The sequence below is a fragment of the Oncorhynchus masou genome, unplaced genomic scaffold (assembly GCF_036934945.1).
Source record: "Oncorhynchus masou masou isolate Uvic2021 unplaced genomic scaffold, UVic_Omas_1.1 unplaced_scaffold_3548, whole genome shotgun sequence".
In the NCBI taxonomy this organism is placed as follows: Eukaryota; Metazoa; Chordata; class Actinopteri; order Salmoniformes; family Salmonidae; genus Oncorhynchus; species Oncorhynchus masou.
In genome coordinates, this window is record NW_027009955.1 from 14,018 (window position 1) to 37,127 (window position 23,110).

General features: G+C 42.6%; 1 pseudogene; it reads right to left on the minus strand.

Moving 5' to 3' along the window:
• Positions 1-6,991: 6,991 nt before the first annotated feature.
• On the minus strand, positions 6,992-17,169 carry LOC135534546 (excitatory amino acid transporter 2-like; annotated as a pseudogene).
• Positions 17,170-23,110: the final 5,941 nt, after the last annotated feature.

Consider the following 23,110-nt stretch of genomic DNA (forward strand, 5'->3'; position numbering starts at 1 on the left):
CACACAGTCAACATCAGACAGATTCTAGAACCACACATTCACACAGTCAACATCAGACAGATTCTAGAACCACACATTCACACAGTCAACATCAGACAGATTCTAGAATCACACATTCACACAGTCAACATCAGACAGATTCTAGAATCCCACATTCACACAGTCAACATCAGACAGATTCTAGAACCACACATTCACAGTCAATATCAGACATATTCTAGAACCACACATTCACACAGTCAACATCAGACAGATTCTAGAACCACACATTCACACAGTCAACATCAGACAGATTCTAGAACCACACATTCACACAGTCAACATCAGACAGATTCTAGAACCACACATTCACACAGTCAACATCAGACATATTCTAGAACCACACATTCACACAGTCAACATCAGACAGATTCTAGAACCACACATTCACACAGTCAACATCAGACAGATTCTAGAACCACACATTCACACAGTCAACATCAGACAGATTCTAGAACCACACATTCACACAGTCAACATCAGACAGATTCTAGAACCACACATTCACACAGTCAACATCAGACAGATTCTAGAATCACACATTCACACAGTCAACATCAGACAGATTCTAGAATCACACATTCACACAGTCAACATCAGACAGATTCTAGAACCACACATTCACACAGTCAACATCAGACAGATTCTAGAACCACACATTCACACAGTCAACATCAGACAGATTCTAGAATCACACATTCACACAGTCAACATCAGACAGATTCTAGAATCACACATTCACACAGTCAACATCAGACAGATTCTAGAACCACACATTCACACAGTCAACATCAGACAGATTCTAGAACCACACATTCTTACAGTCAACATCAGACAGATTCTAGAACCACACATTCACACAGTCAACATCAGACAGATTCTAGAACCACACATTCACACAGTCAACATCAGACAGATTCTAGAACCACACATTCTTACAGTCAACATCAGACAGATTCTAGAACCACACAGTCAACATCAGACAGATTCTAGAACCACATTCACACAGTCAACATCAGACAGATTCTAGAACCACACATTCTTACAGTCAACATCAGACAGATTCTAGAACCACACATTCACACAGTCAACATCAGACAGATTCTAGAACCACACATTCACACAGTCAACATCAGACAGATTCTAGAACCACACATTCTTACAGTCAACATCAGACAGATTCTAGAACCACACAGTCAACATCAGACAGATTCTAGAACCACACATTCACACAGTCAACATCAGACAGATTCTAGAACCACACAGTCAACATCAGACAGATTCTAGAACCACACATTCACACAGTCAACATCAGACAGATTACACAACAATGAGGAAGAATGTTCCAACATGTTCTTGGACACATATGTGCATTGAATCAAAATCCAGGATAAAAATCCATTCACACAGTCAACATCAGACAGATTCTAGAACCACACATTCTTACAGTCAACATCAGACAGATTCTAGAACCACACAGTCAACATCAGACAGATTCTAGAACCACACATTCACACAGTCAACATCAGACAGATTCTAGAACCACACATTCTTACAGTCAACATCAGACAGATTCTAGAACCACACATTCACACAGTCAACATCAGACAGATTCTAGAACCACACATTCACACAGTCAACATCAGACAGATTCTAGAACCACACATTCTTACAGTCAACATCAGACAGATTCTAGAACCACACAGTCAACATCAGACAGATTCTAGAACCACACATTCACACAGTCAACATCAGACAGATTCTAGAACCACACAGTCAACATCAGACAGATTCTAGAACCACACATTCACACAGTCAACATCAGACAGATTACACAACAATGAGGAAGAATGTTCCAACATGTTCTTGGACACATATGTGCATTGAATCAAAATCCAGGATAGAAAATCGACAGCAGAAGACTGGTCTACATGTACATTTCAACAGGTATTCATAGAAAAATAAAAAGAGGAAAAAGCCAAACTGAGAAAGAAAACATTTAAAGTGAATTTATGAAGCACTGATGTTTAACAGTGTTAAGCTATGTCTGGACAAGACTCAAGAGCATTTTGCATAGGTGCATAGGCTGCCTGAACCTGATATTCAGCTAACGTACATACATACAGTAGCTGCCAGCACCAAAGCTCTGTTGATGCCTGCCCCTGTCATCTTGATTCCACTCTGAGAAAGCTACACCTTTAATTGGACTTTTCCCTCTTATCTTGTCAACCTAAGAACAAAAGTAACAACGATACTGTAAAACAAACAATAAAATAACACCACCCAGTCCATATTGGTGAAAAATACAGCACTTTTTTTCTCATTTTTCCTCTCTTTCCAGTCCCATTTTCTGGATCATTCTGTGTATGCATTAAGAGTATTAACAACATCTGACTCCCTGAAAAAGACCAAACAATTCCATATGTATATTGGTGTTGGATTCGACATTTTGAACATTGAGATATTAAATAAATGATAGAGAAGAAGCATAGAATCAAAGGAGAAAGTTAAGGGTTCTCTGTGGAATGTGTTTGATGGAGGAGAGGAGAGCGAAGTGTTGATATAGGGAAGACAGATGGACATCTGTGGATTAGGTGAAGGAGGGGTTGAGGTCAGCAAATGAGAGGTGAGGTCAGTAATCAGGGTTTCTTATCTGGTTACCTTCTTCCTGTTGGACATATACTGTAAGGATTGGAGAGAGGGAGTGTCTTCAGTGGGATATAAATATCTGGATGGGACAAATGTTGGGTTGTCTGATTACAGCTGTACAGAACCTTTGGGAAGAATTCAACTTGGTTAAAGCTTCTCTAGTGTCCGTGGGTTATTTACTCTGAAAAATAAGAACCTAACATTGGAAGGTTAATATCTCTGTGAGACTAGTAGACTACTACCCAAAGTAAAAGGACAAACAACGTAGTTCTACATTTGCATATGGTTTTCCTGTCGTTATAGAAACCCTGAGCAGAACCCTCTGGGAGATCACATTTGTTTAGGATTCACTACAAAACGTTTCACCTAAATATCTACCTGGATCTAGTATATGTTATATCCACAAAGTGCAAGGAGGCACTTTGAACATGGAGATGTAAGATAACGCTGCTCTTCAACAGGTTCCGTCCAGAGTGTTTCTGAGACCCAGTACTGCTGTAAAGATCAGTTCCCTATTGAGATACTACCCAGCATCCACTGCAAGGTTATGGTCGTGTTGTTATATAACCTTACTGGTCCAGGTACAGAGGTTTGTACAGGGCAGTGCTGGACACACACACACCTAGCTCCAAATAGTCCTATCTGTAATTGCAGGCTACTTTTTCGGTCTTTGTATTTAGCATGTTGATACGACATACGTTAGAGGAAGTGTCTGAAACAGAACTTTATAAAGGGAGGACCGGCCTTCCTTTCTGTCAGAGTCACAAATGAGCATGCTGGAGATGGAGATGAACTATTCAAATCCAAATTGAAGGGCAAATTTTCTGTTGAGATGGATTATTTGACTGTAATTAACATTGTCGTAATCATCACGCTGACTGACTGAACAGATTGTGGTTGACAAGGCAAGGTTGTCGTTTAGCATAGAAATACAAACACACAAAGTACTGACTTTCAGGGCCGACCGGCTTACAAGACTATATTCCTTCTACCATCTCCTACTCTCTTCCATCTCTCTACCATCTCCTACTCTCCCTCTACCATCTCTTACTCTCCCTCTACCATCTCTCTACCATCTCTTTCCCTCTACCATCTCTCTACCATTTCTCTACCATCTCTCTACCATCTCTTACTCTCCCTCTACCATCTCTCTACCATCTCTTACTCTCCCTCTATCATCTCTCTACCATCTCTTACTCTCCCTCTACCATCTCTCTACCATCTTTCCCTCTACCATCTCTCTACCTCTCTACCATCTCTTACTCTCCCATCTCTCTACCATCTCTTACTCTCCCTCTACCATCTCTCTACCATCTCTCTACCATCTCTTACTCTCCCTCTACCATCTCTCTACCATCTCTTACTCCCTCTCTCTACCATCTCCTACTCTCCCATCTCTCTACCATCTCTTACTCCCTCTCTCTACCATCTCTTACTCCCTCTCTCTACCATCTCTTACTCTCTCTCTACCATCTCTTACTCTCTCTCTACCATCTCTTACACTCTCTCTCTACCATCTCTTACTCTCTCTCTCTACCATCTCTTACTCTCTCTACCATCTCTTACTCTCTCTACCATCTCTTACTCTCTCTCTACCATCTCTTACTCTCTCTCTCTACCATCTCTTACTCTCTCTCTACCATCTCTTACTCTCTCTCTACCATCTCTTACTTTCTCTCTACCATCTCTTACTCTCTCTCTCTCTACCATCTCTTACTCTCTACCATCTCTTACTCTCTCTCTACCATCGTTTACTCTCTCTCTACCATCTCTTACTCTCTACCTGACATCTCTTACTCTCTCTCTACCATCTCTTACTCTCTCTCTACCATCGTTTACTCTCTCTCTACCATCGTTTACTCTCTCTCTACCATCTCTTACTCTCTCTCTACCATCTCTTACTCTCTCTCTACCATCTCTTACTCTCTCTCTACCATCTCTTACCATCTCTACTCTCTCTACCATCTCTTACTCTCTCTTTCTACCATCTCTTACTCCCTCTCTCTACCATCTCTTACTCTCTACCATCTCTTACTCTCTCTCTACCATCTCTTACTCTCTCTCTACCATCGTTTACTCTCTCTCTACCATCTCTTACTCTCTACCTACCATCTCTTACCATCTCTTACTCTCTCTACCATCTCTTACTCCCTCTCTCTACCATCTCTTACTCTCTCTACCATCTCTTCTCTCTACCATCTCTTACTCTCTCTCTACCATCTCTTACTCTCTCTCTACCATCGTTTACTCTCTCTCTACCATCTCTTACTCTCTCTCTACCATCTCTTACTCTCTCTCTACCATCTCTTACTCTCTCTCTACCATCTCTTACTCTCTCTCTCTACCATCTCTTATCTCTCTACCATCTCTTACTCTCTCTACCATCTCTTCTCTTACCATCTCTTCTCTCTCTACCATCTCTTACTCTCTCTCTACCATCTCTTACTCTCTACCATCTCTTACTCTCTCTCTACCATCTCTTACTCTCTCCCTACCATCTCTTACTCTCTCTCTACCATCTCTTACTCTCTCTCTCTACCATCTCTTACTCTCTCTCTACCATCTCTTACTCTCTACCATCTCTTACTCTCTCTCTACCATCTCTTACTCTCTCTCTACCATCTCTTACTCTCTCTACCATCTCTTACTCTCTCTCTACCATCTCTTACTCTCTCTCTACCATCTCTTACTCTCTCTCTACCATCTCTTACTCTCTCTCTACCATCTCTTACTCTCTCTACCATCTCTTACTCTCTCTACCATCTCTTACTCTCTCTACCATCTCTCTCTCTCTACCCTATTATCTCTTATCTCTTACTCTCTCTCTACCATCTCTTACTTCTCTCTACCTGACATCTCTTACTCTCTCTCTACCATCTCTACTACTACCATCTCTTACTCTCTCTCTACCATCTCTTACTCATCTCTTACTCTCTCTTTACCATCTCTTACTCTCTCTCTACCATCTCCTTCTCTCTCTACCATCTCCTACTCTGTCTTTTGTTCTCTCTCTCTCTTTCACTCTTTCTTTGACACACATTCACACACACTCGAATGCACGTATACGTTATATACAGACACACAAAAACATATAGAACATATTGATTGTTGGTGTGTTTGTCCTCCTACAGCCAGGGGAGGGAACACATTAAATTCTCTTCCTGCCTCTGCACATGTCTTGTTAATGCTGTCCATATGCACCTTGCGTCGTTGGCTGTCTATAAATACGCAGCAGTCGCATTTGGAGGCATTTAGTGATGTTAAGTCCAGAGGTAAGCTCCAGTGCTTAGAGGCTGATCATGTGTGCCGATGCCAGAGTTTAATCCTCTAAGTCAAAGGTATTGTAGCTCCTTCAACACACCCAACACTTGTTTTTATTCTGTCACTAGGGGGAGCCACATGGTCAACATTCTGCTTCCCTTTGCTGCGGGGTGTTGTTACGTTAACGATTTCATTACCTGTTTGCTGCTTTTGGTTGACTGCAACAAGAGGCAGTAGTAAAGTCAAGGGCTTTTTGAGATAGTTCAGTGTTTGCCTTGACGTTTTTGCAATTTTTTATATTTGTAAGAAAATGTGCATTACCAAGGCTCTTTAATTTATTCTTAGTGCTATTAGAAGGCAGCAGGTTTTAGAAAGCGTCAAAGCCACTCTGGAAAACAAAGAAAAGTGAATTGACCACCACTGAATATCTAGCAACCCCTGGAACATCAAGCGTTTCTGGAACATATTGTTATAAGGTTGTGCAGGGTCAGGAACAGGAATAGTAGTGACTGACAGGAGGGTTCTCCACAGAGGGGCTTGGTCCTTGTATACAACTGGCAAGGCCACATCCCATAAGCACACATTCTCTGAACTGCCTCTGGCGCTAACAAAACCCCTACATTTTTTATACATAAAACAGACAGAAGGATTGCTTTTCCCCCAAAAGGTTGAGCAGCAACGAAAGTCCGCCATTGCGTATATCAGAGAACATTTACTGTCGAGTAAGGTTCAGAATACAACCACCTGAATGGGACCATTATACTAAACAATGCCTTAAAAATCACCAGCACAGCTTAAGCAATGTCATTTGGAAGTCCTAATCTAATTGTTTAAGATAGGTACAAGTGGATGCGTACCTACGTTGTCTTTGTGCGAGGGGAGCTTCATCCCATAGTCAATGAACTGACCATAGTCAGACCACAGGAAGTAGGACTGATGCACCAAAGCTTGTGATTACAGGGCTAAGTGTGGTTACGTTCTTTATTTTGGTCAGGAAGGGAAGCTTGTGGAAGTCAGGATGAGGTCGGAGCAGGGTGCTGCTTTACTCTCGTTTCCATGGTTCCTCCTCAACAAGAGAGAAATCTGCAGTGTTGGGGTGGCCGTTGGGGTGGCCATTTCCATTGCCCATGGATACCTGCAAGCAATTACCAGGGACATCTAACTGTAAGACCAAGGCACAGTCATAATGAAGCTGTCAGAGGGTTGGAGCAGAGAATCCAAGGGGGTAATACTTGCAGGCCGTCCTTTTGGTTGAATTTGGTTGGTCGGTTGAATTTTGGTTGAATTGGTTGAATTTACTGGGATGCCCGCAAATTTGGTCCCAATAGAAAGAAAAGAAAAGAAAGAATATTCTCTGAGTACTGAAGCGACAGCAGATACAGAAAGATAGATTGAATCCTCTCTGAATACTGAAGCGACAGCAGATACAGAAAGATAGATTGAATCCTCTCTGAATACTGAAGTGACAGCAGATACAGAAAGATAGATTGAATCCTCTCTGAATACTGAAGCGACAGCAGATACAGAAAGATAGATTGAACTGAAGCGACAGCAGATACAGAAAGATAGATTGAATCCTCTCTGAATACTGAAGCGACAGCAGATACAGAAAGATAGATTGAATCCTCTCTGAATACTGAAGCGACAGCAGATACAGAAAGATAGATTGAATCCTCTCTGAATACTGAAGCGACAGCAGATACAGAAAGATAGATTGAATCCTCTCTGAATACTGAAGCGACAGCAGATACAGAAAGATAGATTGAATCTCTGAATACTGATTGAAGCGACAGCAGATACAGAAGATAAACTGAATCCTCTCTGAATACTGAAGCACAGCAGATACAGAAAGATGGATTGAAATGTGTTTTCTCACTGACAGGAGAACGTAAAACATTGATGAGTCAGTTTTGTTTTCTATCTTGGCCATGTATTTTATGGATTCTCTGCCCAACAGAATTACCGGGACAATAATGTTGAATAAATCCATTGTAAGAAAACAACTAAATTACAGTATAAAACAGGGATTAGTAATTGTCCCATGCAAGCAAAGCAATAGAACAATGATCCATGACAAATGGATCAGTAAAATGCTCTGTAAATAAGAGCATGGACTTTTCATTGAGTTTTTGGTCTAAAGAAATAGCTACAGTAGAAAGAAGGATGTTTGACAGGTCCATAATATGTCTGCCGCTGTTTGGATAAACATGATGAAATAGCAGTCTTCATGTGTACCACTAGCCATACAGTGTTGATTTAAAAAGGTGCCTTAAAACTGAAGCGAATCATGTAAGCAGGGCTGCCACAAATACATGTCCAATGAAGAAAAAGACTCCCACTCATGTCACAGATTAATACAAGACATAGGAAGAAAAGTAAAGTGCGGAAAAATGTTTTCAAAACAAAAACTGTGTCAAAAACACAACATCAGATTGATAGTAAACTGTCCAGCAAAAGTACACAGGTATCACAAAAACTGCTTTTCCATATAGTTAGTGAGTGAGTAAATAAATATAAGAGCATATTTATTTAGTTTCTCCACCTTGTAATGTTGTTTTCTCCAAAATAACTGTATAAGGTGACATGGATGTATGTGGACATGCCAAATGACAAGAGAAGGAAAAGCAGCCGTTACGGGGGAAGTCTACATGCACGTCTCTATATCCTTAAAGATGAAATGTACCTTGCAATCATCTATCATGATTGTGCTGTGGGCTGCAGCGTAAACACACTGGTTGGTGTTGTTCTCCAAGAAGGATTGGGATTTTGTCAACTCAAATTCATCAACTTTTTGCGCAGCGTCAAACGCATCGAGCTCGTCTTTGGATAGGTGGTAAACGATACCGGCCCCGTAGGAGTCCCCAACCACGTTGACGGAGGTTCGGAACCGATCCCTGTATTTGTTTTTAGGGTGGGGAGGCAGACACAGAGACAGACAAGTGCAGAAGGTAATCTCTCGGGGGAACAAAGCTGAGGACAATATTTTGTGGAAGACCAGAGTTTTATCCTGAGGTAACAAGAAGCTATTGTGTGTGTGTGGAAACATTCTCTGTACGTGTGAATGCAGGTACAAGTGCAAGATTGAGTACTCACAGCAGCCAGTCAACAGCCACCAACAGACTGATGTCTTGGGTGGGTAACCCAACGGCTGTTAGGATCAGTAGCATGGTCACCAATCCAGCACTGGGGATACTGGCTGCTCCCACACTGGCCAAGGTTGCTGTCAGGCTACAGTCAGGAGTCAGGATGAGATCTCAGTCAATTACACACTGGCCAATCAGGCTACAGTCAGGATGAGAGATCTCAGTCAATTACACACTGGCCAAGGTTGAGGTCAGACTACAGTCAGGATGAGAGATCTCAGTCAATTACACACTGGCCAAGGTTGAGGTCAGACTACAGTCAGGATGAGAGATCTCAGTCAATTACACACTGGCCAAGGTTGAGGTCAGACTACAGTCAGGATGAGAGATCTCAGTCAATTACACACTGGCCAAGGTTGAGGTCAGACTACAGTCAGGATGAGAGATCTCAGTCAATTACACACTGGCCAAGGTTGAGGTCCGACTACAGTCAGGATGAGAGATCTCAGTCAATTACACACTGGCCAAGGTTGAGGTCAGGCTACAGTCAGGATGAGAGATCTCAGTCAATTACACACTGGCCAAGGTTGAGGTCAGACTACAGTCAGGATGAGAGATCTCAGTCAATTACACACTGGCCAAGGTTGCTGTCAGACTACAGTCAGGATGAGAGATCTCAGTCAATTACACACTGGCCAAGGTTGCTGTCAGGCTACAGTCAGGATGAGAGATCTCAGTCAATTACACACTGGCCAATGAGGTCAGACTACAGTCAGGATGAGAGATCTCAGTCAATTACACACTGGCCAAGGTTGAGGTCAGACTACAGTCAGGATGAGAGATCTCAGTCAATTACACACTGGCCAAGGTTGAGGTCAGACTACAGTCAGGATGAGAGATCTCAGTCAATTACACACTGGCCAAGGTTGAGGTCAGGCTACAGTCAGGATGAGAGATCTCAGTCAATTACACACTGGCCAAGGTTGCTGTCAGACTACAGTCAGGATGAGAGATCTCAGTCAATTACACATACATTCATTTCAACCTTATATTGTAGGTACATGAATAAATGTTTTTTGTCAAGGTCAATACTTCAGGTATAGGGCACCTTGTTTTGAACGATCATGTCACATGACCAGAATTTGAACCTTTATTTAAAGGGTTTTCAACAAACGGTCCCTTTTCTTATTATGTCAGATGGGCCAGCACCATCCTCCAGCACCATTCTCCAGCACCATTCTCCAGCACTGTGCTCCAGCATCGTCCTCCAGCACCATGTTCCAGCACCATTCTCCAGCACTGTGCTCCAGCACCATCCTCCAGCACCATCCTCCAGCACCATTCTCCAGCACTGTGCTCCAGCACCGTCCTCCAGCACCATCCTCCAGCACCATCCTCCTTCACCATCCTCCAGCACCATTCTCCAGCACTGTGCTCCAGCACCATGTTCCAGCACCATGCTCAGATAATTGCTTTTATTTTTGGTGTAAATCTAATGTCTGGAAAAGGCTTAAAATAAAGATGAAATCCTAGATCATGTGACATGATAGTCCAAAACACAGGGCCCTAGTCATGTAGGATTGGAAGTGTCCTACCTGACAGTGACGATCTGGCCGTAGTCGAGGTCGATGTTATTCATCTGGGCGATGAAGATGGCTGCCACGGCCTCGTAAAGCGCAGTGCCATCCATGTTGATAGTGGCGCCCACGGGGAGCACGAATCGCGTCACTCGCTTATCGATGCCCAAGTTCTCCTCCAGACAGCGGAATGTGACTGGCAGGGTACCAGCACTGAGAGACGGGTACAGAACTCATACTTAATACATATCACAATACTTGGAATTGTATTAAACACTGAATTTACATAATATCTATATTATGCATTGAGCATTATGTTCTCTCAAAGGGTGACTTTTAAAGGGTCTTACTTTAAGCAGTAAGATTAGTCGACAAGAGTCTAACTACATTGTGGTAGCTAAGCTCTACAAATCTGGTGTCATGCATGAAGGTATCAGACAACCCGTGAAATGTGGACACCCCTCTAGGGCATGAACCACATCTCTGTTGCTGTTAGCATCTTAGTGTGAGCTTCGGCTGTGGCTCAAAACCTACTCTGTCATACAATCTATCAAATAGGTTGGGTAATGCAGAGCCCTTAATATAAATGAACTATTTATTCTAACCTAAGCTAAGGTTTTTCATTTTTGAAAGCAACTTTGCGCTGTGTTCACCACGAATAACATTACTCTTGTTTTTAGTTTATCTGTAGAGTGGAGACAAAACAAGCAAGGTCAAGGCATCTTGTTTTGTCTGTCTTATCGTAAACAAGCAGAATGGGTTCTAGAATGGGTTCTCGAATGGGTTCTGGGAAAGGCAATATTAAGGGAGGGTGACAGAGAAGAAGTGAATAGGTTAGAGAATAGGTTAGAGAATAGGTTAGAGAATAGGTTAGAGAATAGGTTAGAGAATAGGTTAGAGAATAGGTTAGAGAATAGGTTAGAGAATGGGTTAGAGAATAGGTTAGAGAATAGGTTAGAGAATAGGTTAGAGAATAGGTTAGAGAATAGGTTAGAGAATAGGTTAGAGAATGAATATGTTAGAGGTTAGAGAATAGGTTAGAGAATGGGTTAGAGAATGGGTTAGAGAATAGGTTAGAGAAGGTTAGAGAATAGGTTAGAGAATAGGTTAGAGAACAAGGTTAGAGAATAAGTTAGCGAATAGGTCAGAGAATGGGTTAGAGAATAGGTTATGGGTCAGAGAATGGGTTAGAGAATAGGGTTAGAGAATAGGTTAGAGAATAGGTTAGAGAATAGGTTAGAGAATAGGTTAGAGAATAGGTTAGAGAATGGGTTAGAGAATAGGTTAGAGAATAGGTTAGAGAATAGGTTAGAGAATAGGTTAGAGAATAGGTTAGAGAATGGGTTAGAGAATAGGTTAGAGAATAGGTTAGAGAATGGGTCAGAGAATGGGTTAGAGAATGGGTTAGAGAATAGGGGAATGGGTTTGGGTCTTGTACCTAGATGCTGTCCCAATAGCGGTGACCCAGGCCTGGAAGATTCCCATGAAGAAGACATAGGGATTTTTCTTCACGATGACTAAGTATATTAGCGGTAGAAATATGGCACCGTGGATGACAAGGCCCACGATCACGGTCACCATGTACATTCCCAGTTGCCTGGCAACCATTTCCAGATCATCGATTGAGATGATCTTCCCACAGATGAGACAGGCGATACCGAACGGGGAATACCTGGGAGAGACCTTGGTGAGATTAGTTTTGCAGTTTGGTAAAACTAATGAAAGGTCAATAGTGGTATGTAATTGGAAATATTGGGGCAAACATGTACATTGGGGGCTAATTTCCTGTAATAAATAACACTTTTCTCCTTTGGCTACAGTGACTCGAGTGGACTTCCTAGAATGCCTGTTATTTTAGAGGGGGGGGTAGAGGTATATAACTCTAGAGAGGATAAGACTTACCACATAATCATGCCAACAATCCTCATGACGATCTCGTTGAGAACGTTAAAAAACTCCAGCATGAGCTTGGCCTTTTCTCCCATCTTCCCCATGATTATCCCGAAAGCCACAAAGAACCCAATCAAACCTACAGTTTGAAAAGGAGGCAGAAAGTGGCAAATCAATTATTTGGACTCTGCTAAGACAACCATTCATTCCAGTTAAAAGCATGTTTTCTATAAGTGTACCAACCTAGCACATTCATCCCACTCTTGTACTGAAGACCCCTTTTGATGGTAAACTGTGGTGGACCCCTGGTCCTGTTGGTAGGTACGGGGACTTTTGTGGTGACTGTCTGGATCTGTTGGAAGCAGGCCTGAACCAGGTTTTCTGGGAAAAGGTTTCGAATTAGATCGAAGAAGGCGTCCAGACTGGAGACGTCGTCGTTCTTCTTGCCAGGCCCGAGGTTGGACTTCAGCTTGGGGTTACCTGGGTGGATGAGCAGCACCAGAATGACACCCAGAGCGGCAGCGATGACTGTGGTAGACATGTAGTACACCATGGCTCGGGTGCCCAGGCGGCCACTGGACTTGGCATCCAACCCTGCCAGTCCTGGAGTGGGAGAGAGGTGAGAGAGGCCCGCAGTTCAACAACCGGTTACATAAACTACAGAAGATATGTATTCCAGATACTCTAGTGATAAATGCAGTGGCGGCTGCTGAGGGGGAGGAAAGCTCATAATAATGTCATGGAACAGAGGAAATGGAACGGCACCAAACAGGTGTTTGATGTGTTTGATACCATTCCACTGATTCCGCTCCAGTCATTACCACGAGCCCGTCCTCCCTGATTAAGGTGCCACCAACCTCCTGTGGATAAATGCTATAATAACACTCTAACGTACAATGCCTCTCGTGCTAGTACAGACAAACGCTAGCAAACGCACTCTACACACACGTATACTGTAGTACGTTGTCATATTGTTGTATGGTGATATTATACATTTTGTATTGTAGATATGTAGTGGTGTAATAATGTTATATGATGTACTGTTTATCTGCCTTGGCAGGAACCAATGGGGATCCAGAATAAACCCCAGTAAGAGTAGCTTCTGCCTTGGCAGGAACTAATGGGGATCCATAATAAACCCCAGGAAGAGTAGCTGCTGCCTTGGCAGGAACTAATGGGGATCCAGAATAAACCCCAGTAAGAGTAGCTGCTGCCTTGGCAGGAACTAATGGGGATCCATAATAAACCCCAGTAAGAGTAGCTGCTGCCTTGGCAGGAACTAATGGGGATCCATAATAAACCCCAGTAAGAGTAGCTGCTGCCTTGGCAGGAACTAATGGGGATCCATAATAAACCCCAGTAAGAGTAGCTGCTGCCTTGGCAGGAACTAATGGGGATCCATAATAAACCCCAGGAAGAGTAGCTGCTGCCTTGGCAGGAACTAATGGGGATCCATAATAACCCCCAGTAAGAGTAGCTGCTGCCTTGGCAGGAATTAATGGGGATCCATAATAAACCCCAGTAAGAGTCGCTGCTGCCTTGGCAGGAACTAATGGGGATCCATAATAAACCCCAGTAAGAGTAGCTGCTGCCTTGGCAGGAACTAATGGGGATCCATAATAAACCCCAGGAAGAGTAGCTGCTGCCTTGGCAGGAACTAATGGGGATCCATAATAAACCCCAGTAAGAGTAGCTGCTGCCTTGGCAGGAACTAATGGGGATCCATAATAAACCCCAGTAAGAGTAGCTGCTGCCTTGGCAGGAACTAATGGGGATCCATAATAAACCCCAGTAAGAGTCGCTGCTGCCTTGGCAGGAACTAATGGGGATCCATAATAAACCCCAGTAAGAGTCGCTGCTGCCTTGGCAGGAACTAATGGGGATCCATAATAAATACATATGATGGCAGGGTTCTGGTCTCCCACCTGTGATGAGACTGGAGATGATCAGGGAAGGATGAGCATCTTCAGCATCCTCATCAGGATGTCTCCTGGGCGAGATGATCATGACCACATCAGGGGGAGCGGCGACATGGGACGCAGTAGTATTCCAGAAACAGAGCCTGTGATCACACCTGGAACACAGAGAGAGAACCCACAGTCATATCAACTGGATCTCTCATTGGAACCACACACACCGGGCTATTTGTATTCATACACATCAGCTAGTGTTTATACCCTGAACACAACAAGCTCTACCTCGGCTCTCGCTACACTTTCACCCACAAGTTTTGGGCAACCTTATGCACTGTGAGGGAAAGGAGGTGACTAAGTGCAGAAAACTAAATTATATCAAAACTAAATTATATCAAACCCCACACTTTTCATTGTTAAAGATGCAATCCGGGATCTTAAGAACTTACTAATTTGTAACATATTGTACGAATTTGAATTTGTAACATAAAATATGAGTTGCAAAAACAAAATAGAAATAAAACTTGATTTTGTAACTTAACATACAAAATAGATGACACAATTTTCAGGGACCCATTTTGACTCATGAGCATTAGTTTCAAATCTACTGACTGAAAGTATACACATCTATATGACAGGCTAACTTACCAAGACAGTAACAACCAGACACATCTAAACAACAGGCTAACTTACCAAGACAGTAACAACCAGACACATCTAAACAACAGGCTAACTTACCAAGACATAACAACCAGACACATCTAAACAACAGGCTAACTTACCAAGACAGTAATATCTATATGACAGGCTAACTTACCAAGACAGTAATATCTATATGACAGGCTAACTTACCAAGACAGTGACAACCAGACACATCTATACGACAGGCTAACTTCCCAAGACAGTAATATCTATATGACAGGCTAACTTACCAAGACAGTAATATCTATATGACAGGCTAACTTCCCAAGACAGTAATATCTATATGACAGGCTAACTTACCAAGACAGTGAACATCTAAACAACAGGCTAACTTACCAAGACAGTAACAACCAGACACATCTAAACAACAGGCTACACTTTCACAACCAGACACATCTATTGACAGGCTAACTTACCAAGACAGTAACAACCAGACACATCTAAACAACAGGCTAACTTACCAAGACAGTAACAACCAGACACATCTAAACAACAGGCTAACTTAAAGACTAACATCTATACAAAAACTTAAATTATATCAACACATCTATACGACACTTTTCATTGTTAAAGACACATCTAAACAACAGGCTAACTTAAGAATAACAACAGACACATCTAAACAACAGGCTAATTTGTAACAACCAGACACATCTAAACAACAGGGCTAATTTGTGACACATACAAAAATACCATGAGTAACAAAAAACAAAAACTTACCAAGAAATAAAACCAGACACATTTTGTAACTTAACAGTACATCTAAAAACAGCTAATACCCAAGACAGTGACATTATACAACAGGGACCCATTTTGCTAACTTCAAGACAGTCATTAGGCTAACTTACCAAATCTACTGACTGAAAGTGTACAGTAACATCTATATGACAGGCTAACTTACCAAGACAGTAACATCTAAGACAGTAACAACCAGACACATCTAAATGACAGGCTAACTTACCAAGACAGTAACAACCAGACACATCTAAACAACAGGCTAACTTACCAAGACAGGCTAACTTACCAAGACAGTAACAACCAGACACATCTAAACAACAGGCTAACTTACCAAGACAGTAACATCTATACAACAGGCTAACACCAGACAGTAAACTATAACAGGCTAACTTACCAAGACAGTAAACATCTATACAACAGGCTAACTTACCAAGACAGTGAACTAAACCAAGACACATCTATACGACAGGCTAACTTACCAAGACTGTAACATCTACTCCAGGTTAACACATCTAAACAACAGGCTAACTTACCAAGACAGTAACATCTATACAACAGGCTAACTTACCAAGACAGTAAGGCTAACCAAGACAGTAACATCTAAACAGACTAACTTACCAAGGCTACACGACAGGTTAACTTACCAAGACAGTAACATCTATACAACAGGCTAACTTACCAAGACAGTAACATCTACACGACAGGCTACCTTACCAAGACAGTAACATCTATATGACAGACTAACTTACCAAGACAGTAACATCTACTCGACAGGTTAACTTACCAAGACAGTAACATCTATATGACAGGCTAACTTACCAAGACAGTAACATCTATACGACAGGCTACTTACCAAGACAGTAACATCTATATGACAGACTAACTTACCAAGACAGTAACATCTATATGACAGACTAACTTACCAAGACAGTAACATCTACACGACAGGTTAACTTACCAAGACAGTAACATCTATATGACAGACTAACTTACCAAGACAGTAATATCTATATGACAGACTAACTTACCAATACAGTAACAACCAGTCACCTCTAAACGACAGGCTAACTTACCAAGACAGTAACATCTATACAACAGGCTAACTTACCAAGACAGTAACATCTATGCAACAGGCTAACTTACCAAGACAGTAATAAGCAGACACATCTATAGGACAGACTAACTTACCAAGGATGGTGAGGAAAAGGACCAAGTTATTCATGATTTTGCTGCATATTCCCCAACACATAGGCTGAGGAGGCTCCACGATGGGCTCAAATGGCTTTCATGCATTCTGACCTCCACTTGCCTCTGCATTGTGTTGGCACTAGAGAAAGAGAGAGATAGATAGGAAGTTTCTTCATTTACTCCTCCTTGACCCATAATGCCTAGCTGTATGGACAGGTATTACCATATTTGCTCCAGTGAAAAGGTGACTGATGCAGCACACCATAAGGGTTTGATGTGTGGCTTCTTGTCCATTCATAATAATGGCTTGGGAACTGAAGGCAAACAGAATGATAATGTATTCATACTATCACAAAGATGTATGAGGGAGAGGAGATGGCGAGTGGGTGAGAGAGACATGGGAGATGTGTAGATGATGAGAGAGACTGAACGAGTGGGTAGAGAGAGAGAGACATGAATGTGAGTAGATGTAGAGGGAGAGGAGAGACATGGAGACAGATGTGAGTAGATGTATGAGGGAGAGGAGACTGAACGAGTGGGTAGAGAGAGAGACATGGGAGATGTGAGTAGATGTATGAGGGAGAGGAGACTGAACGAGTGGGTAGAGAGAGAGAGATGGGAGATGTGAGTAGATGTATGAGGGAGAGGAGAGACTGAGTGGAGTAGAGAGAGAGAGACATGGGAGATGTGAGTAGGTAGAGAGTGGGAGAGAGACATGGGAGATGTGAGTAGATGTATGAGGGAGAGGAGACTGAACGAGTGGGTAGAGTAGAGACATGGAGATGTGTAGATGTAGAGGGAGGAGACTGAAGATGGGTAGAGACATGGGAGAGTAGATGTATGAGGGAGAGGAGACTGAACGAGTGGGTAGAGAGAGACATGGTAGAGTGGGTAGAGAGGAGACTGAACGATGGGAGATGTGAGTAGATGTATGAGGAGAGGAGACTGAACGAGTGGGTAGAGAGAGAGACATGGGAGATGTGAGTAGATGTATGAGGGAGAGGAGACTGAACGAGTGGGTAGAGAGAGAGACATGGTAGAGTAGATGTATGAGGGAGAGGAGACTGAACAGTGGGTGGGAGATGTGAGTAGATGTATGAGGGGAGAGGAGACTGAACGAGTGGGTAGAGAGAGAGAGACATGGGAGATGTGAGTAGATGTATGAGGGAGAGGAGACTGAACGAGTGGGTAGAGAGAGAGACATGGGAGATGTGAGTAGATGTATGAGGGAGAGGAGACTGAACGAGTGGGTAGAGAGACATGGGAGTTGTGAGTAGATGTATGAGGGACAGGAGACTGAACGAGTGGGTAGAGAGAGAGACATGGGAGATGTGAGTATGTAAATCATTCTAATTACATTTTTCCAAATAATTGGTATATTGTCAAAAACAATTATCTGTACTCTTATTTGTTGTATTATTTTGGGAGGGTGACCCCATTTCCCCGGTGACCCCATTTCCCCGACTTTGAATACTACTGACCAAGCCCCTCGTATTAGTGAAAAGGTTCCACTTGAAACAAAGAGTTATTTTTAGAGGATTCACCTATTGGGACAATTCAAGGTGTGACACCTTCTTTTCTAAGAGTGTACCTTGGGGCTTGATACCTGATATCTTGGTTTCAAAGCACACCAGTTCTTTATTTACATTTTTACTTAACTAGGCAATCATTTCTTATTTACAATGACGGCCTACCCGGCCAAACTCGGACGATGCAGGGCCAATTGGGCGCCGCCCTATGGGACTCCACCTCGTATTAGTGAAAGGGTTCACGGCCGGATATGATGTAGCCTGGATTCAAACCGGGCACTGTAGTGACGCCTCTTGCACTGAGATGCAGTGCCTTAGACCATTGCAACACTCAGGAGCCCACCACGACGTGTGTGTTAGTACAGTATGTGTGTGTCCAGTGTCTGTCGACAGCAACTGACTTAAACTTAGCGTCTGTTATCTCTGCCCTCTGATCTGGGTCAGTCTGAGGATGCAGTGATTTTCCACTGAATGGAGCTTCTTCGTAATCTTATTCCTCTGAGATGGAAGTCTTCACTTTCAGGTCATGCCCCATCTCACACTCCTCACGCTCCTCCCTCCATCTCTCTACCTAATCGCCTCATCACGTCACCACAGCAACAAGTCTCCCAGCTATGTTGTGGTCTGGCTTATTAAAAGCTCTTCAACTTAAAGGTCCTCCACCGTCCCTACTCCTAGCATCATTTAAATCACATCTCTTGGGGTGTATAACCTTGTGTGCTGCTGCGTAACTTTGTCCCCCCACCATTCTGGAACATCCGTGTGTGTTGTCACCGTGTCCCGTATTGTTTCATATTTACACTAACACACACTGTCAATACCGTCCATTTCCTGAGATGGAGCTTTCTGCTGGGTCCCCCTGCTACACTGTTACACTACCCTGAAAATGAACAGCCCTGTACTCACTGGCAAAATATCTCGGATTGAGCGGAAAATGGAGGTTTGGGATTCTAAAACCATATTGAGTGAATTTGTAACTGGAGTAACTGCTTGTGTTGCATACTGTTTACATCCACAGAACCAAAGACGTGACGGCGAGGCAGTTAATAGGTTGTGACTGGCAAATCAATCAGAGGCTGTCTGACACACAGTGCCCGGATATAAGCCTGTTAAGGCCGACAAAATTAGCCTGTCAAGCACACCAGTGGTTTAGTTACATAACCTCTCAGGGTGACCCAGGAACTGTCAAGGTGTGCCAAGCTGCGATTAGACCGTCTTGAGCAAGGGATTACTGTTTGATTCACAGATTCAGAAATACACATTCACAATACATACAAATTAAATCACATATTTAAAAAACACAATTATTCACACAGCTCTTTGGCAAGAAATGGTCCCCTCACCAAGAGTCATCCATACTGCCTATCTGCTCTACGGTGCATCAGTACCAAAAGCTTTTCAAAGCCTAAACAATATATCGCTACAGTCAACTGAAGCCTGACTGTAGCAATTGTGAAGCATGAATCAGGATCCAGGGCACATACGCTGATTTGCTAATGTCATTATGTGTCTCATTAGATAGGGTACATCTCATTGAGCTGGATGGTGCAGATGAGGTCAAAGGGGAGAGTGTCTCAGCCTCTCACCAGAAAGGGATGACAAAAGACTCTGATTACCAAAGGTCAAATGACAATACATGAAGAATGATACAGACAAGTCACACTGTAGCACAAAACTGTGATGAGACATTCTACTCAACAATACATTTTGAGGACATTCCTTTTAGCATAACACGTCAACAATACTGTAGCATAACACGACAACAACAATACTGTGATGAGGACATTCTACTCAACAATACTGTAGCATAACACTGTGATGAGGACATTCTACTACTGTAACAATACTGATGAGGCATAACACTGTGACAATACTGTGATGAGGACATTCTACTCAACAATACTGTGAGATGAACATTCTACTCAACAATACTGTAGCATAATACTGTGATGAGGACATTCTACTCAACAATACTGTGATGAGGAAATTCTACTCAACAATACTGTAGCATAATACTGTGATGAGGACATTCTACTCAACAATACTGTAGCACAATACTGTGAGATGCAAACTTTCAATCATGCCTTCAAAAATCCATGACAGCAACTGCCTCTATAATAAATACAGCACGGAAAAAGTAGAATGTAGAAGGTTTGAAGAGAAACATGAAAATGTTTCAAACCTTTCATATTCAATCAAAACCTCTACATTTAGCTTACCTGTAGTTGTTGTCTGGAATTTGGAATGGAAGGTGACGTACTAAAGAGTCACTACTCAGTCAGCCATGGGCTGCAAGGATAGAGTCAAAGAAAGGAAGGCAAATTCACGGTCTATCCATCTTGGAGATTCAGTGAAGATCCACAAATGTATGAAGGTCCCCCTTTGCCCCTTAAATATGGGAAATCTGGAGGATATGTGGAGTTGGATCTCAAGACGAAAGCCAGCAGCACCTTCTCAGCATCCAATCGAAATACAATGAATTAATCAGCAATGCCCATGGAAGACTAAGAATGGTATCCGCAGTCAGTGAAGTCGACTCATCCAAGCATGTGTGTAGACCTGAAGTGACCAACCTGCAGGCTGGACTGTGGGCTCCACATTCAGCCTAATTGTAAGCAGCTTAGTGAAATCCTTGGTGCCCTCTCTTTCTCCTTCTCTACCTGTCTAATCCGCCCTTAAAGCATGCGCTGTAATGCTTTTCCCTCGGATGTGAGTATGGATAAAGACGCATTTAGATTCTCAAACAATCAAAGCAGGCCTGCAGAAGCCAAGTGCTCAAGAAAGGAACACTTGGCTGTTGCATTGAAGAGACATGCGTTGTATAGCCAACCCAGATGTAAACAAAGAGGAGAGGGAAGTTTGAGTAGTAATGAATCAGACAAGATGGGCTCTTTCACTCACACTTTTAGAAAAAAGGATCTAGAACAATAAAGGGTTCCTCATCTTGTCCTTGCAGTTTAGAAGAACCCTCATTCCAGGTAGAATATTTCTCCATAAAAAGAAGCCTTTTAGAACCTTTTCTTAGAGAAGGATGAAAAAGGTTCAAATAGAATCCCTTGTCCTTGTCCAAGGCTCATGTCCTCACCCCGGTGAAAGGGGGTGACAGAGCTAGATCCATGTTGTCAGACCATGAGACATCCTGAAAATCAGTCTTGTCACAAAATTGTCTGTGCCGTCAGAACAGTTTGGCATAGAAAACTAATATTACTATTTGATGAGACTCACTGCACACGCGGTGGTGTTCTCCGTTTTGCTCTACTGTCCTCACAGGTGTCTTGGGATTCGTCTGCAGCTGGTACAGCTTGTAACACGTTGTTACATTACATCCTTATTCTAAAATGGATTGAATAATCTACACATAATACCCCATAATGACAAAGCAAAAACAGGTTATTAGAATGTATTTTGTCCCAAAGCCACCACTGGGTTGTCTTGGCTGTGTGCTTAGGGTCGTTGTCCTATTGAAAGATGAACCTTCGCCCTCGTCTGGGGTCCTGAGCAGGTTTTTATCAGGATCTCTGTACTTTTCTCAGTTCATTTTTTCCCTTGATCCTGACTAGTCTCCCGGTCCCTGCCACTGAAAAACATCCCCACAGCATGCTGCCACCATCATGGTTCACTGTAGGGATGGTGCCAGGTTTCCTCCAGACATGAAGCTTCTTAATCTGGCCAAGAGTTGAATTTTGGTTTCATCAGACCAGAAAATCTTGATTCTCATGGTATGAGGGTCCTTTAGGATGCCTTTTGGCAAACTCCAGGCGGGCTGTCATGTGCCTTTTACTGAGGAATGTCTTCCGTCTGGCCACTCTACCATAAAGGCCTTATTGGTAGAGTCCTGCAGAGATGCTTGTCCCATCGGGTTCTTGGTCAACTCCTGACCAAGCTCTTTTCCTCGATAGCTCAGCTTGGCTGGGCGTCCAGCTCTAGGAAGAGTCTTGGTGGTTCCAAACTTCTTCCATTTCAGAATGGAGGCCACTGTGGTCTTGGGGACCTTCAATGCTGCAGAAATGTTTTGGTCCCCTTCCCCAGGTCTGTGCCTCGACACAATCCTGTTTCTCAATTTCAAGTCTTAGAGCAAAGTCTTATACTTATGTAAATAAGGTATTTCTGTTTTTTTCTTTTTAATACATGTGCAACATTTTCTAAAAACCAGTCTTTGCTTTGTCATTATGAGGTATTGTGTGCAGATGTTTAAAAAATGACTGCATTTTAGAATACGGCTGTAACGTAACAACAGGTAGAAAAACGTGGAAAAACATGGGTTATTTTGCTCTAGGACCCCCACAGGCCTCACAACACTTGCCTGAAGGTCCCCCGGTACCAGTTGAACAATGAATGGAGGTATATACATACGGAGAGTGTTTAGTGACAAAAATAATGCGTTAAGTAACCATAAAAAAGATCTATATGTTTCCTGATCTTTCTTATACAGTGCCTTGCGAAAGTATTCGGCCCCCTTGAACTTTGTGACCTTTTGCCACATTTCAGGCTTCAAACATAAAGATATAAAACTGTATTTTTTTGTGAAGAATAAAGATATA